This window comes from Pelodiscus sinensis, chromosome 9 (assembly GCF_052426305.1).
Source record: "Pelodiscus sinensis isolate ZL-2025 chromosome 9, ASM5242630v1, whole genome shotgun sequence".
Taxonomy (NCBI): domain Eukaryota; kingdom Metazoa; phylum Chordata; order Testudines; family Trionychidae; genus Pelodiscus; species Pelodiscus sinensis.
This window is the reverse complement of record NC_143060.1, coordinates 60,272,208-60,286,896: the sequence shown is the minus strand read 5'-3', so window position 1 is coordinate 60,286,896 and position 14,689 is coordinate 60,272,208.

Here is a 14,689-nt window from a genome sequence, read left to right as displayed (position 1 = left end):
TGAAAGAGAGCGTTTACACAGCAAAAGCACATTGAAAAACCAATCTGCTTTTTCGAAAGATAGCATCCACATTGTATGGACGCTAGCTCACATTTCAGCTGTGATTACTATGGACAGAGTGGCCACCAGGGCACCTGCGCTTTTTCCTCTTTCCTCTTCTTTCAAAAGAACTCCCTCTTCCCAAGAGCTCTTTCACAAAATGGCTTCTTCCTCGTAGAAAGAGGTTTACCAATGTCAGAAAAACCCTTCTGTTCTTTCGATTTTTTTTCGAGAGAACGTGATTGCAGTTTGGACGTAAGTGAAGTTTTTTCAGAAAAACAAATGTTTTTCTGAAAAAACTCTGCAGTGTAGACATATTCACTAATTTTCCCCTTCCTTTATCTCCCCCCCCCCCCCGCATTTATTTCAAAACTGGACTTTTAATACTCCATTCATCTGAAGAAGTGGGTTGTACCCACAAAAGCTCATAATACCATCTACATGTTTTGTTAGTCTCTAAGGTGCTGCTAGACTATTGGTTGTTTTTTTAAGTTTTTACAGATTTTAAAGGTGAGTTTCAGAGGGAAAGGGTGAAGGCCCAAAGGGTTTATGGAGCTTCCGATTGGCTTACCCAGCAGAAAGACTCTGTATTCCTAACCCCAACACACTGTGCAGATGCTGGTTTATCAAACAGAAGGAAATGTTGTGACCCATGTTCCCTCTCCCAAAGCACAGCAAACAGTGAGAGGGAAACAGAGGGAAGCCCAAGGGAAGGGAAGGGGCATGAAGGGATGGCTAAGCAGCGTTGGGGTGCAGGAGTGGGAATGATGAGGAAAAATTTGTCTGTTACAAATTTGACCAAATTTTGTTGCCCTCCTCAAAAAAGTACCATAGAATATAGGCATCATGGAGATGGACCATATTTCAGTGCCGATCGGGGTACTACATGGGAAGTGTGCAGCTAGTATTGCACAATCCTCCTCTTCATACATTTCCAGGAAATCCCCTGAATAAATTCACAACATAAATGATGGGGCTAATCTCAACGTTGCTAACGCATCGGTCACCACCAGAAACAAACCAGGCAATGTCATTTACCCAGCTTTGCAAGATGAAAAAGCCACGAGGAAAAGTCTTTCATTATTTCACATTATGACACATAAATTCGATTATTCGGTGCATATTAGTCCTCCAGGCCAAGGTGCAATCAAATCTGTGCCACCGCAATAAACCAGAATAGGTGCCCTTTAGCTTGGTGAAAACTCACATGCGTCACACTAGCTCCCAAGGCCAATTACAAACTTAATTAATTAACTGATTATACAAATTATGTTGCATTACAAGCTCATTTCACTCTTCATTGATGGGTGGCTACAGGATAGGGATAGGACAGGAAAATAAAGTTCTTGTGAGAACTACAGAGGAGATTTTAGAGGGGCAATTAGCCAAACAGGAAGTTGGTCTGGACGACAGAAAGAACAGGCCTGGATGCCATGTGGCCTAGTGGGTAGCACACAGGAGTGGGACTAGGACACCCCAAGTATAGTCCCCGCTGTGCCAGTGGCCTGTACTTTGACTCATCATCGCCCTGTGCCTCGGTTTCCCCATTGGTAATAGACAGACAATAGTACTGACCCCCTTTGTAAAGCACTGTCAGAGCCAGCTACTGCTGAAAAGTGAGCTATTCCTTTTGTAAGCCGTGCACGTGCCGAGCCAGTTAAAGCCTGCTTGGCTTCTGAGAGCGGACACAGCCACAGCTGGGAGTAATACACAACTCCAACCCAGTAGACTACAGTGAGAAGAATAAGGACAGTAAAAAATGCAATTAAGAGCCATAAAATCCAGTAGCATGAAACAGGCAGCTACATACCTGATTAACTACAACATAAAATCTGGTGCGAACACAACGGAAGGACTCTAATGCCATTATCGTTCTTCCCATTAATGAATCACTCTTAACTTTGACCTTTTTTGGCAAAGGCTCCAAGGAGAGCAGGATGCAGTCCCTGGATCTATTGTGCCACCCAGCCATGCTTTTTACACTGACTCGCTCCCTGCCTTTCAAGAAGCAACCTGATCCTACACACCGGTTTTCTCAGTGGCTCGCCGCTTTGGTGCTCTTCCTTGCTGTGTAATGGGTAACTGACTGGGGATGAAATCCTGGTGACAGAGGAAGTCAACTGTACATCTCCCGTGGATTGTAATTGGGCCAGGATTTCAGCTCAGGTTTTTATGTACACCAGCTTGCTAGGGGCGTTACAAAAGCCTCCAGAAATACAGGAGACTAACCTCATCTGCTTTGATAGGAGCGTGGTCAACTGTGTCCTCTTCAGTCCCCAATTTCTTTCCATCATCTTCCTGGACTGGCTCTCAGGTTTACCTGCTATAGTGCAGGGCAGTCTGCCAGGAGGAGGAAAAGGATCTACCTGTGTGGAGGGGTATGGCTCTTCTCTTGCTGTTGTCCCCTTGCTGGAGAGCCTCAGCCCAGACACCGTCACTCTCATTAAGACTCGTTATCTTACAGTTAAAGCATGCCCTGTGCTAGGTGCTGTACGTGCACAGATTAAGAGACTGCCTCTTCCTTTGCTAAAAATCAAAAAGGGGGCATGATGCCGAAAAGTTTGGGAACCACTGACCTAGATCATCCCTGACAGACGTCTTTCTAACCTGCTCTTAAATTGCCTACAGGGCCGGCCCACAACATTTTGGCACCTGGGCGGGGAGCTCAAATGACACCCCCATGCCTCCTTGCTTGGGCCAGAACTTTGAAAGGTCTCAAGTCTCTGGGTCCTAGTGGCACCCCTCCCCCCCACAGCCTGGCACCTGAGGCGGCCGCCTCAGTTCGCCTTATGGTAAGGCCAGCCCTGATTGCCTAGGGAGATTGTGGAATCTCTATCAGTGAAGAGATTTATTCCAGTGTTTAACCACCCTGACAGGAAGTTTTTCCAAATGTCCAACCTAAACCTCTCTTGCTGCAATTTAAGCCCATTGCTTCTTGTCCTATCATCAGAGGCCAAGGAGAACAATTTTTCTCCCTCCTCCTTGTAACACCCTTTTAGATACTTGAAAACTGCTATCTGTTCCTCCTCAGTCTTCTCTTTTCTAAACTAAACAAGCCCAATTCTTTTAGTCTTCCCCCATAGCTCATGTTTTTTAGGCCTTTAAATCATTTTTGTTGCCCTTCTCTGGATCTTCAATTTTTCCACATCGTTTTTGAAATGTGGTGCCCAGAATTGGACACAATACTCCTCCTGAGGCCTAATCAGTGCAGAGTAGAGCGGAAGAATGACGTCTCGTGTCTTGCTCCCAACAGTTGTTAACACACCCCAGAATCATGTTTGATTTTTCTGCAACAGCATCACACTGTTGGCTCATTTAGCTTGTGGTCCACTATAACCCTTAGATCCCTTTCAGCAGTACTGCTTCCTAGACAGTCGCTTCCCATTCTGTATGTGTGGAACTGATTGTTCCTTCCTAAGTGGAACACTTTGCATTTGTCCTCATTAAACTTCATCCTGTTTACCTCAGACCATTTCTCCAGATCATTTTGAATTTTGACCCTATTCTCTAAAGCAATTGCAGCCCCAGGTTGGTATCATCTGCAAACTTCATAAGTGTATTCTGTATGCCATCATCTAAATCATTGATGAAGATATTGAACAGAACCAGGCCCAAAACAGACTTTTGTAGAACCCCACTTGTTATGCCCATCCAGCATGATTGTGAACCATTAATAACTATTCAGAGAATGGTTATCCAGCCAGTTATGCACCTGCCATATAGTAGCCCCATCTAAGTTTTATTTGCCTAGTTTATTGATAAGAATGTCGTCCGAGACTGTATCAGATACTTTACTGAAGTCTAGGTATACCACACTCATCACTTCTCTCTTATCCACAAGACTTGATATCCTATCAAAGAAAGCTGTCTGATTGGTTTGGCATGATTCATTCTTTACAAATCCATGCTGGTTGTTACCTATCACCTTTTTATGTTCCAGACGTTTGCAGTTGAATTCCTTAATTACTTGCTTCATTCTCTTCCCTGGCACAGAAGTTAAACTGACTAGTCTGTAGTTTCCTGGGTTGTTCTTATTTCCCTTTGTATAGATGGGCACTAGATTTGGAGTTTAGATATATAAAGGGTAACAAGAAGATATTCTACAAATATATTAGAAGCAAGAGGAAGACCAAGGACAGGGTAGGTCCATTGCTCAGCGAAGAGGGAGAAACAGTAACAGGAAACTTGGAAATGGCAGAGGTGCTTAATGACCTCATTGTTCCGGTTTTTGTCAAGAAGATTGATGGTGACAGGAATGCTAGTGGAAATGCGGTAGGTTTAGAAGTTAAAATAAAAAAAGAACAAGTTAAAAATCACCTAGAAAAGTTAGATGACTGCAAGTCACCAGGGCCTGATGAAATGCATCCTAGAATACTCAAAGAGCTGATAGAGGAGGTATCTGAGCCTCTAGCTATCATCTTTGGAAAATCATGGAAGACAGGAGAGATTCCAGAAGACTGGAAAAGGGCAAATATAGTGCCCATTTATAAAAAGAGAAATAAGAACAACCCAAGAAACACAGACCAGTTAGTTTAACTTCTGTGCCAGGGAAGATAATGGAGCGAATAATTAAGGAAATCATCTGTAAACACTTGGAAGGTGTCAAGGTGATAGGGAACAGCCAGCATGGATTTGTAAAGAATAAATCATGTCAAACCAATCTGATAGCTTTCTTTGATAGGATAACGAGTTTTGTGGATAAGGGAGAAGCAGTGGATGTGGTATACCTAGACTCTAGTAAGGCGTTTGATACAGTCTCGCATGATCTTCTTATCAATAAACTAGGCAAATACAACTTAGATGGGGCTACTATAAGGTGGGTGCATAACTGGCTGGATAACTGTACTCAGAGAGTACTTATTAATGGTTCACAATCCTGCTGGAAAGGTATAACTAGTGGGGTTCCTCAGGGGTCTGTTTTGGGACCGGCTCTGTTCAATATCTTTATCGACGATTTAGATATCGGCATAGAAAGTACGTTTATTAAGTTTGATACCAACCTGGTAGGGGTTGCGATTGCTCTGGAGGATAGGGTTATAATTCAAAATGATCTGGACAAATTGGAGAAATGGTCTGAGGTAAACAGGATGAAGTCTAATAAAGACAAATGCAAAGTACTCCACTTAGGAAGGAACAACCAGTTTCACACATACAGAATGGGGAGTGACTGTCTAGGAAGGAGTACAGCAGAAAGGGATCTAGGGGTTATAATGGACCACAAGCTGAATATGAGTCAGCAGTGTGATGCTGTTGCAAAAAAAGCAAACATGATTCTGGGATGCATTAACAGTATGTATTGTGAGCAAGACACGAGAAGTCATTCTTCCACGCTACTCTGCGCTAGTTATGCCTCAGTTGGAGTATTGTGTCCAGTTGTGGGCACCGCATTTTAAGAAGGATGTGGAGAAACTGGAGAGGGTCCAGAGAAGAGCAACAAGAATGATTAAAGGTCTAGAGAACATGACCTATGAAGGAAGGCTGAAAGAATTGGGGTTGTTTAGCTTAGAGAAGAGAAGACGGAGGGGGGACATGATAGCCGTTTTCAGGTATCTAAAAGGGTGTCATAAGGAGGAGGGAGAAAACTTGTTCATCTTGGCCTCTGGGGATAGAACAAGAAGCAATGGGCTTAAACTGCAGCAAGGGAGGTTAGGTTGGACATTAGGAAAAAGTTCCTAACTGTCAGGGTAGTCAAACACTGGAATAAATTGCCCAAGGAGGTTGTGGAATCCCCATCTCTGGAGATATTTAAGAGTAGGTTAGATAAATGTCAATCAGGGATGGTCTAGACAGTACTAAGTCCTGCCATGGGGGCAGGGGACTGGACTCGATGACCTCTCGAGGTCCCTTCCAGTCCTAGTATTCTATGATACACGAGTTCCAGCAGCATCTCCTTCCTCCCGGACCTGGCCTGGGGCATGCGTGTCTCTCTGTCCAGTTCCCGCCCTAGCCCCGGTCCACCTATAGGAGCTCCAGCCATGCCTCCTGCTTTCTCAGCAGCCAGCCCTGACTGAGTCTCTCTGCAGGCTTTCCTACTTGGACTGCAGTATGAGCATGCCCAGCAGGGCCGTGGGGATGGGGCTTCTTCAGCCAAGTGCGCCTGTTTAAGTCTAGCTTTCCCAGTTCTGGACTGGTACACCCAGTCACAGGCCCTTAATAACGTCCCTTTAAAAAACCGCCAACTCTCTTCTGTCGTTTTTCTCCTTAGTCATGCTTCCCATGGGACCTTACCCACCCCAGCTCTCTGAGTTTACTAAAAATCTGCCTTCCTGAAATCCATTGTCTCTATTTTGCTGTTCTCCCTTCTACCATTCCAAGAACTCTATGATTCCATGATCACTTTCTCCCAAGCTGCCTTCCACTTTCAAATTCTCAACCAGTTCCTCCCTATTTGTTAAAATCAAATCTAGAACAGCTTCCCTCCAGTAGCTTTCTCTACCTTCTGAAATTAAAAAAGTGTCTCCAGTGCAGTCCAAGAACTTATTGGATAGTCTGTGCCCTGCTGTGTTAGTTTCCCAACAGATGCCTGGATAGTTGAAGTCCCCCATCACCACCAACTCCTGTGCTTTGGATGATTTTGTTAGTTGTTTAAAAACAGCCTCATCCACCTCTTCTACCTCTGTAGGTGGTCTGGAGTAGACCCCTAGTGTGACATCACCCTTGTTTTTTACCTTTTAACCTAACTCAGAGAATCTCAAAAAGTCTGCCTCTTACATCCATCTCCACCTCAGTCCAAGTGTGTACATTTTTAATATAAAAGGCAACACTTCCTCCCTTTTTTCCCTGCCTATCCTTCCTGAGCAAGCTGTACCCTTCTATACCAATATTCCAATCATGTGTATTATCCCACCAAGCCTCTGTGATACCAACGATGTAGCACTTCAAGTTCTTCCTACTTATTTCCCATACTCCTTGGCTGTGTCTAGACTGGCCACTTTTTCCGGAAAAGCAGCCGCTTTTCTGGAAAAACTTGCCAGCTGTCTACACTGGCCGCTTGAATTTCCGCAAAAGCACTGACGATCTCATGTAAGAATGTCAGTGCTTTTGCGGAAATACTATGCTGCTCCCATTCGGGCAAAAGTCTTTTTCAGAAAAACTTTTGCGCAAAAGGGCCAGTGTAGACAGCAGAGATTTGTTTTCTGCAAAAAAGCCCCGATTGCAAAAATGGCGATCGCGGCTTTTTTATGGAAAAGCGCGTCTAGATTGGCCACAGACGCTTTTCTGCAAAAAGTGCTTTTGCGGAAAAGCATCCTGCCAATCTAGATGCGCTTTTCCGAAAATGCTTTTAACGGAAAAATTTTCCGTTAAAAGCATTTCCAGAAAATCATGCCAGTGTAGACGTAGCCCTTGTATTTGTCTACAGGCATCTAAGATATTGATTTGCCCCCCCCCAGATCTGTCTTGCCCCTCCTTTATCTCTGCTATTTTAGCCCACATGCTCTCTCATTTCTGACCCATCTCCCAGGTCTCCATGTTTTTCACTTACCTGTGGGCTTTGGTCACCTGCCCCGTTGAATCTAGTTTAAAGCCCTCCTCACTAGGTTAATCAGTCTGTGTCCAACTACTCTCTTCCCCTTCCTCGAAAGGTGAACCCCATCCCTGCTTAGCAGTGCTTCTTGGAACAGCATCCTGTGGTCAAGAAAGCCAAAGCGCTCCTGGTGACATCTTTGCAGGCAGGCATTCCCCTCCAGGATGCACCTGTCTCTGCCTAGGCCCCTGCCTTTGACAGGAACGATTGAAGAGAACACCACTGGCGCTCCAAACTCCCTCACCCATACGCCCAGGGCCCTGTAGTCACTCTTGAGCTGCTCAGGGCCCCACCTTGCAGTATCATTAGTGCCCATATGGATGAGTAGCTTGGGGTAGTAGTCAGAGGGCCGGATAATCCTCAACAGTGCCTCCATAATGTCTTGGATACGGGCCCCTGGCAGGCAGCATACCTCCCGAGATGTCAGGTCAGGGCGACAGATGGTGCCTTCATCCCCCTCAGAAGAGCCTCTGACCACCCCTACCCTACGCTTCCTCCTCGCAGTGGTGGCTGCAGACCTCCCAGCCTTCGGTGTACAAGGCTTCTCCTCTTCTGCTGTCGGGGGTGATTCCTTATCTTCCGTATCCAAAACAGAAAAACGGCTCTCAAGAACCACAGAGGGAGGGCTGGGAGCAGGGGTGGAGCTTTGCCTGCTGCCAGAAGTGACCAGCTGCCAATGTGCCCCCTAAGACAGAGCCATCTCCACCACCAGTGGTGTGCCAGCAGTCTTATGTAGTGGGACAGCTACCTCAGCCTCAGCGGTCTCCACATGAATACCCTCAAGGAATTCCTCATGGATTCGGATACTCCCCAGCCTAGCCACCTCCTCCTGTAGCTCTCCCCCCTGCTTCCTGAGAGATTCCACCAGCAGGCACCTTTCACATTGGATGGTCTCCCCAGCCTGGATTTCAGTAAGTGGGAATTGCAAGCCACAGTCCCTACAATACCACACCAGGATCTGGGTAGAGGCAGCCATGGTCTGTCTGGCTACAGGTGCCGGTGGAGGAGACAGAAACAGCACTGGCACAGGTGTTGTAGGTCTTCCTAACCATAGTAACACTCTCCCTCATACAGCAAGTCTGACAGAGCCGGGAGTGAGCCAGGTTGCTTGCGGTTCAGTCAGCTTCTTCCCCAAACAGAGAGAGTGAGTCTCTGGAGTGGGTGCAGAGGTCTCCACCAGTTACTATAATACGTTACCTGTATCTGCAGGCAAATCTCACCGGGGCAGAAAAGCCTCTGTATATCGTTGGACTGACACTTTAGCGAATCTTTGGTAACACCCATAAACCCTCGTGCACACTTACAGCTCAGTGGGTTTAAAACAAATCATGTCCAAAATGGGGCTCCAGCGTGGCTGTAACATGTTAGGATGTTTTCATGTGAGTCTCTTTAAAACCATGAGACGTTTCTTAATACAGATGAAACCTGTCAATATGAATGGGACAGAGTGAGTGTCAGGGATGAGGGCAGTCTAGCTTAGTGGTCAGAGGAGGCCTCAAGTGCCAGAAATGGAGTCAGTAGTTGGCAGCCAGAACTCAGCAGCCAGAACTCAGGCTCAAAGCAGAGAACAGGAACTAGATACCAGAGGAGAAGGTCAAAGCTGATCATCTGCACAGCGCGGCGGCCATGTTTATTTTGCCTATGCTGGGTAAAGTAGTTTACATGGCTCCTAGGAATGTGCCCATTTGGGGGAGAGATTGTATGGGGAAGAGAGGAGAAAGCAGGGGAAAAGGCAAGCAGGCTTGAAAGGTGACACACAAAATACAAAGCAAGGCAGAGATCTAACATGTGGAGCAAGCGGGACAATCCATCACCCACCTTCTCCACTGAAACTCTGTTGTTACAGCTCAGGATTCAGTTCGGAGCCACTGCCCTGCTCACAGAGCCCAAAGGCTGCTCTTTGCCCTGGAGGAAACCTAAGCTCATTAACAATCCCTGAGACAAAGATCTAGCAACCCTTCTGCTCTGCTTTGATCGGCTGCTTGGTAGAGTCTGGCCCCAAGGCAAAGTGCGAGGCCAGGACCTGGCTTACTTCATTCATTGCTAGCTACTTCTTCCCAGCCTTAGGGTCAAGAGTGCAGCGCCCTCATGAGAAAGGAGGCTGCTGGCAATGTCAGAGGGAAATAGATGCAAGCCAGAGTACCCCAGCCTGACAGGAGACAAGGTGCGGGTGCTGCAAGCCATTGGTATCCTCTGTCCTGTGACGCCATTCCAGGAGTGGCTGATCTTTGAAACTAAGTTTGAAAATTATTTGCAGCCGGCAACACACAGTTGTCAGACCAGGTGGCATCTGCCTGCGATGGTGGGGAAGGAGGCCCTCTCGGTCTCTGTTATAAGACGACAATGGTCTGGGATGGAGTGGGGGTTGTTCAGGGCCCCATGCCCTTCTAGGGATGGTCCTCCCCCAGGCTAGGAGTGGTGCGTGGCAGCACGTTGGGGAGTGGTCACGTGGCCAGTGCCCCTCCCTAGCAATCACCCATATCCTCAGCTTCCCCTAACCACTAGGCCAATAATCCTATCAAAAGAGGAAATGAGATTGGTTTGGCATGATTTGTTCATGACACATGCATGGTGGCTACTCTTCATAACCCTATTATCCTCTCGGAGTTTACAAATTATTTAATAAGTTGTTCCAGTAACTTTCCAGGTAGGGACGTGAGGCTGATGGATCTAATTCCCCAGGTCCTTTGTGCTCCTCTTCTGAAAGGTACAAAGCCTGACCTTCTCTAGCGCTCACCCACCCTCCATGAGTTCTCAAATGTGGTCGCTATTGGTTCTTATAGGTGCGCCAACACTCTACCAAAGCATGTAGCGCCCTGGAGGCTGCTTTCAGGAAGAAAGGTGTGGTAGTGTCTACAAAGCCTGAAGTGGTAGAGCATCAAGGCTGTTTTACAGAGAGGGCCCTGAAGATCAAACAGTTCTACTGTAGCATGGAAAAGGAATCAACATTGAGATGTTTGGTACGTGTCATCAATTTCAAAGGAAAAGTACAGAAGATAGTTGCAATGAGTGCTCATAATCAGTAAGGGGATTGCATGGAAAAATCCATTCATGGGCATCGCCAAACAAAATATAATTAGCCTGGCTTGACTTCATTAAAAGAACCAGCGAAGGTGCTAACAGTTAAATCACCTTCCCTTTTTCAGACAAACCTTTGAAGAGACTTGTGGATAATCTTATTTTGATTACATTAGAAGAAAATCAGAAACAGTTCGGCACATCAGAAAATCTGGCACTTGTATCAATGCTTCATTACTGAGTAATTAGATTTGAGAAGGCCATGGTTCACAAGAAAGGATGCAAATGAAAGATGGTAATCTCATTCTGACAGACCTTTTAGTATTTTACTATCCTTATGGAACAGGGTTTGAATTGTCTGCCTGTCGTGTTTCTATTAGTATGAAGAATGTACTTTTACATTCACATTTTATGGCAATGTTAATTAACAATGATGTAAAACAAGTTCATTTCATATTGGGTGACTCGTTTGGAGCAGGAGTCAAAACACATAAGTTCATCTTCTGAAGATTTCAGGTGAAGAATCTTTACTTTTTAACCATTCCAATCCTTTAAAAAAAAACGGTCTTTGCACTCTAAAATGTATACTTAGGTAATAAGAAACTCAAAAGTAAAGATGTAGCTAAGTTACTGAAGAGGTTTTCTGAAAAGAAAGGATTTCCCCCCCCCTCTCAATCAGTAAAGAAGTCTGTTAACTTAGGCTGGGGTTAATTTAAAAAGTAGGCAAATCACATATTCAAATATGGAGACCTCTTTTATAGTTTAACACCAATAATTGTCAACTTACAGCTCCCCTTTTTCTTGACATCATAAACAGGAGTCAGTTTAATTTTTTTTTTTTTTTAAATCGGCAGAGAACAATGCAGTGGTGTTATAAATTACAAGTACCAGGTTTTAATTAGAACATCATTAGACAACTAGAGACATCATTAGGGAGACAGTGCCACTGTTCTATCAGTGCCTATCACTCAAAGGCATTTGATCACTCACATCAGTTGCAAGCACCTCCTCATTTGTATACATTACGAAGGCTCCCTGTCCTCCGTTGCCATTTGGGTCAGGAAACAGGTTGCATTTACCCCTAGCATAAATTGTCCCTCTCTTTTAAACTCTGGCACTCGGCACACCCCGTGGGCTGGCCTGGGCCCACATGCCCTCTTTTGTGCCTGCAGAATTTGTGCAGGAGAGTAAAAACTCCACTACAAATATCTGACTGATTCTCTGCCCCTGCAAGTTGGACCTGGGGGCGAGTGCAGCCTGCAAAACCCCGAAGTGTATAACAATGAAAGGTATAATACTCTGCTGTAGCACCCAGTCTGTCTTCTGGTTATCCAAAACACACAGGCAAACCTCTTCAGGCTGGCATCTTCTTCCCATGCAGGCAGATAGACAGGTTTACTACTAGCCCAAGTAGGGGATCTTCACTCAGCTCTCAGCCATATTTGGGACCATCCAGTGGAGGGTAGTTCTGCTCTCTGCAGCCACATAATTGGAGGCTTTTTCTCCTCTTTTGTTCACCCCACAAGCATGGCTGGTGCCAGGGGCCTGGTGATTCAAGGGCAGCCAAAGCCCCAGGATAGCCACCAAAGCACACAACAGTCCAGGTGGTGCTGAGGGCTAGCTGCCTCTGGCCTCTCCACAAAAGGCCCTCCCCCCTCCAGGATCATGGAGCCAGGCCTACACCCTCCTTGCCCAGAGGCCCATGGTGGTTGTCAGCCCCACAGCCCACAAGTAACAAAGGTGAGCATGTGGCTCCCACTTGCCACAAGAACAAGAACCTAGAGAGAGAGACAAGCAGATCTTTGGCCTTGCTGAGTCTCAAATGGGCAATCATGAAAAGTAACAGCACACACAGCAGCCCTGGGGCAGCTTTTTGTCTGCAACAAAGTTCAGGGTGCTCTGGGAGCGTGTCCTCGGGGAAGGTTGCTATTGAGCTTTACATGGGGACAGGACCCGAGACCCCCTCATGGAAGAGCTGAGGAGAGCATGCAGCCATGGGGGATCTAAAGATAACATCTGAGGGGAAACCAAAGTCGGGTGTCAAGATGGAGAAGAGGAAGCAACAGCTCATGGCACCCTGCAGCTGTGCCACAACAGGCAGTGAGCTTGTCAGATCTCAAGCTTTCTAGGCAGAGGCCTGCTTGGGGCTGCATGGGAGCCATCCAGGGAAGCCTCAGGCTCCGCAGGCTGGTGCTGGGGAGAGAATTCTTGGCAGTACTGAGCCGACACTGAGCATGTTGGCAGGAAGCCCATAAACAACAGTGCTCATGCTCCCCGTCACAAGAGTAAGACTGAGATCCTAGCCACTCAGCTGGCCACAGGACCCCACATTTGAATATGGTTAAGAGAGTTGATCACTTTGTGCACAGGAGCATTGGGGTGGCAGAATTTACTTTTCACATGCATTGCTGACATGTTCCACCCCAGAAGTAGCTGCATGTTCGAAACGGGAGCAATCCGCAGGCAACATACCACACCAGCCCAAAACTATCCCAGAGCACCATGATCAACGGGTAGGCAGACCATCATAGACAGGGGAGGATTCAGGCCTTTAACAACACATACTGCCACAGCCTATGCTAACCCAGGCCAGACCCCGTTTGTGATTTAAACCACAACCCACTCAAGTACACAGCCTGGCCGTGTTACCAGCACAGAAGAGGGAGCAATGTTAAACTACCTTGACCAAGGTCATGCACCAAGAGTAGGGCACAGCTGGGACTAGAACTGGCATTTCTGGCTCCCACTGCCCTTAACCTAGCCACCAGCCCACACTTCCCCTCCAGAGTCCCTCTTAAGCTTTAATCTGTGAGTGGTGCACCCACCCACAGCCAGGCCACTGCCCTTAGCAGCTATGAATGGTGGCTTTGTTGGTGGGAAGCAGCCCTGCTGTTTTAGGAAAACAGGTGAGCTAGTGTTTAAGCAGAAATCTTCTCCACCCAGTGAAATGCTCAGAGCTCAACTGTGTTTCACCTAGCTGGAGGCATTTAGACTGGGATTCTCATGGGAGCAAGATACAAGGATAATTTCCAATGAGAGCCATTTGCCTTTGGCTATGTAACTTCTCTTCACCTGGGTGAAGCCTGGCCTTGCAAAGGGCCTCACAAAACTTGCCCAAAGAGAAGCCTGCCTGAGCTGTATTCATCCCCATTTCCTCCTCGCTCAGGCAAACCGTATGCCTGTACTGACTAAGCTTCCCTCCACAGCCAATGGGGTTAGGCCTTGTGAGGCAGGGTGGGGGCCTCAATTAGCCTGACAATCAGTTTCTAGAAAAAGGGTTGTTTTTTTTTTATAGTTGGGGTTACAAAAGTACTTGCTCCTTTCCCCCCTCCTCTACAGAGGGGTCTTCATCGTCAGACAGGGATAGCCTGCTCTTGCATTTACCAGTCTTTACTCTTGGGCACTCACTGGTATCTTGGCTCCCCCCCAAAGCAGACGTGCCCCGTACCCGGAGGTTTCTGCAGTAACATTATATGAACTGTGAGGGCATCTCCTGCTGGAGGCTACCTGGCACATCAAGGGAAGGGGATGCTGCCCTGAATCTTGCCAGCAGGGGGAGGCAGAGGTCACTTTCAAACCCATGGACTCTATGGTTTTAGCAAGGCCAGGCCTGTCTCAAGTAGCCTGGGAAATTAAGGAATGTTGACCTGGAAAGATCAGGCCAGGGATGCACTTTAGTGCTTCCCACTGGCCTTACTCACTTCCACTGAAGTCAACATTGGGATGCTCAAGGCAGGAGCAGACGGTGGCCAACCCATAGCATTTTTGGAAACGCCACCCTAAGAGTTAGGCTGTCAGAACAGAAAATGTGTGATAAAGAATTATCCGTGCCCTCCCCTCCCATCCCAAGTGAAACAGGCAGGATGTGCAGGCACAGAGCCCCACTGAGGCCTTCTGCTTGGCAAATCTGATGAAGGCAGCTGTTGCTACTGGCACCCAGCTCCTGCATTAATCTCTTCTGAAGTGGGTTTGATTTACTGGGATCTGTCCAGGGGAAAACTAAAGGAAAACAAATGTAAGCAATAGTTGGTCACTACCCCATTTCAGGTACATGGATGCTGGCAGACTGAGCTGAATTCAGCCAAACAACTTTTTTTTCCCCCCTCC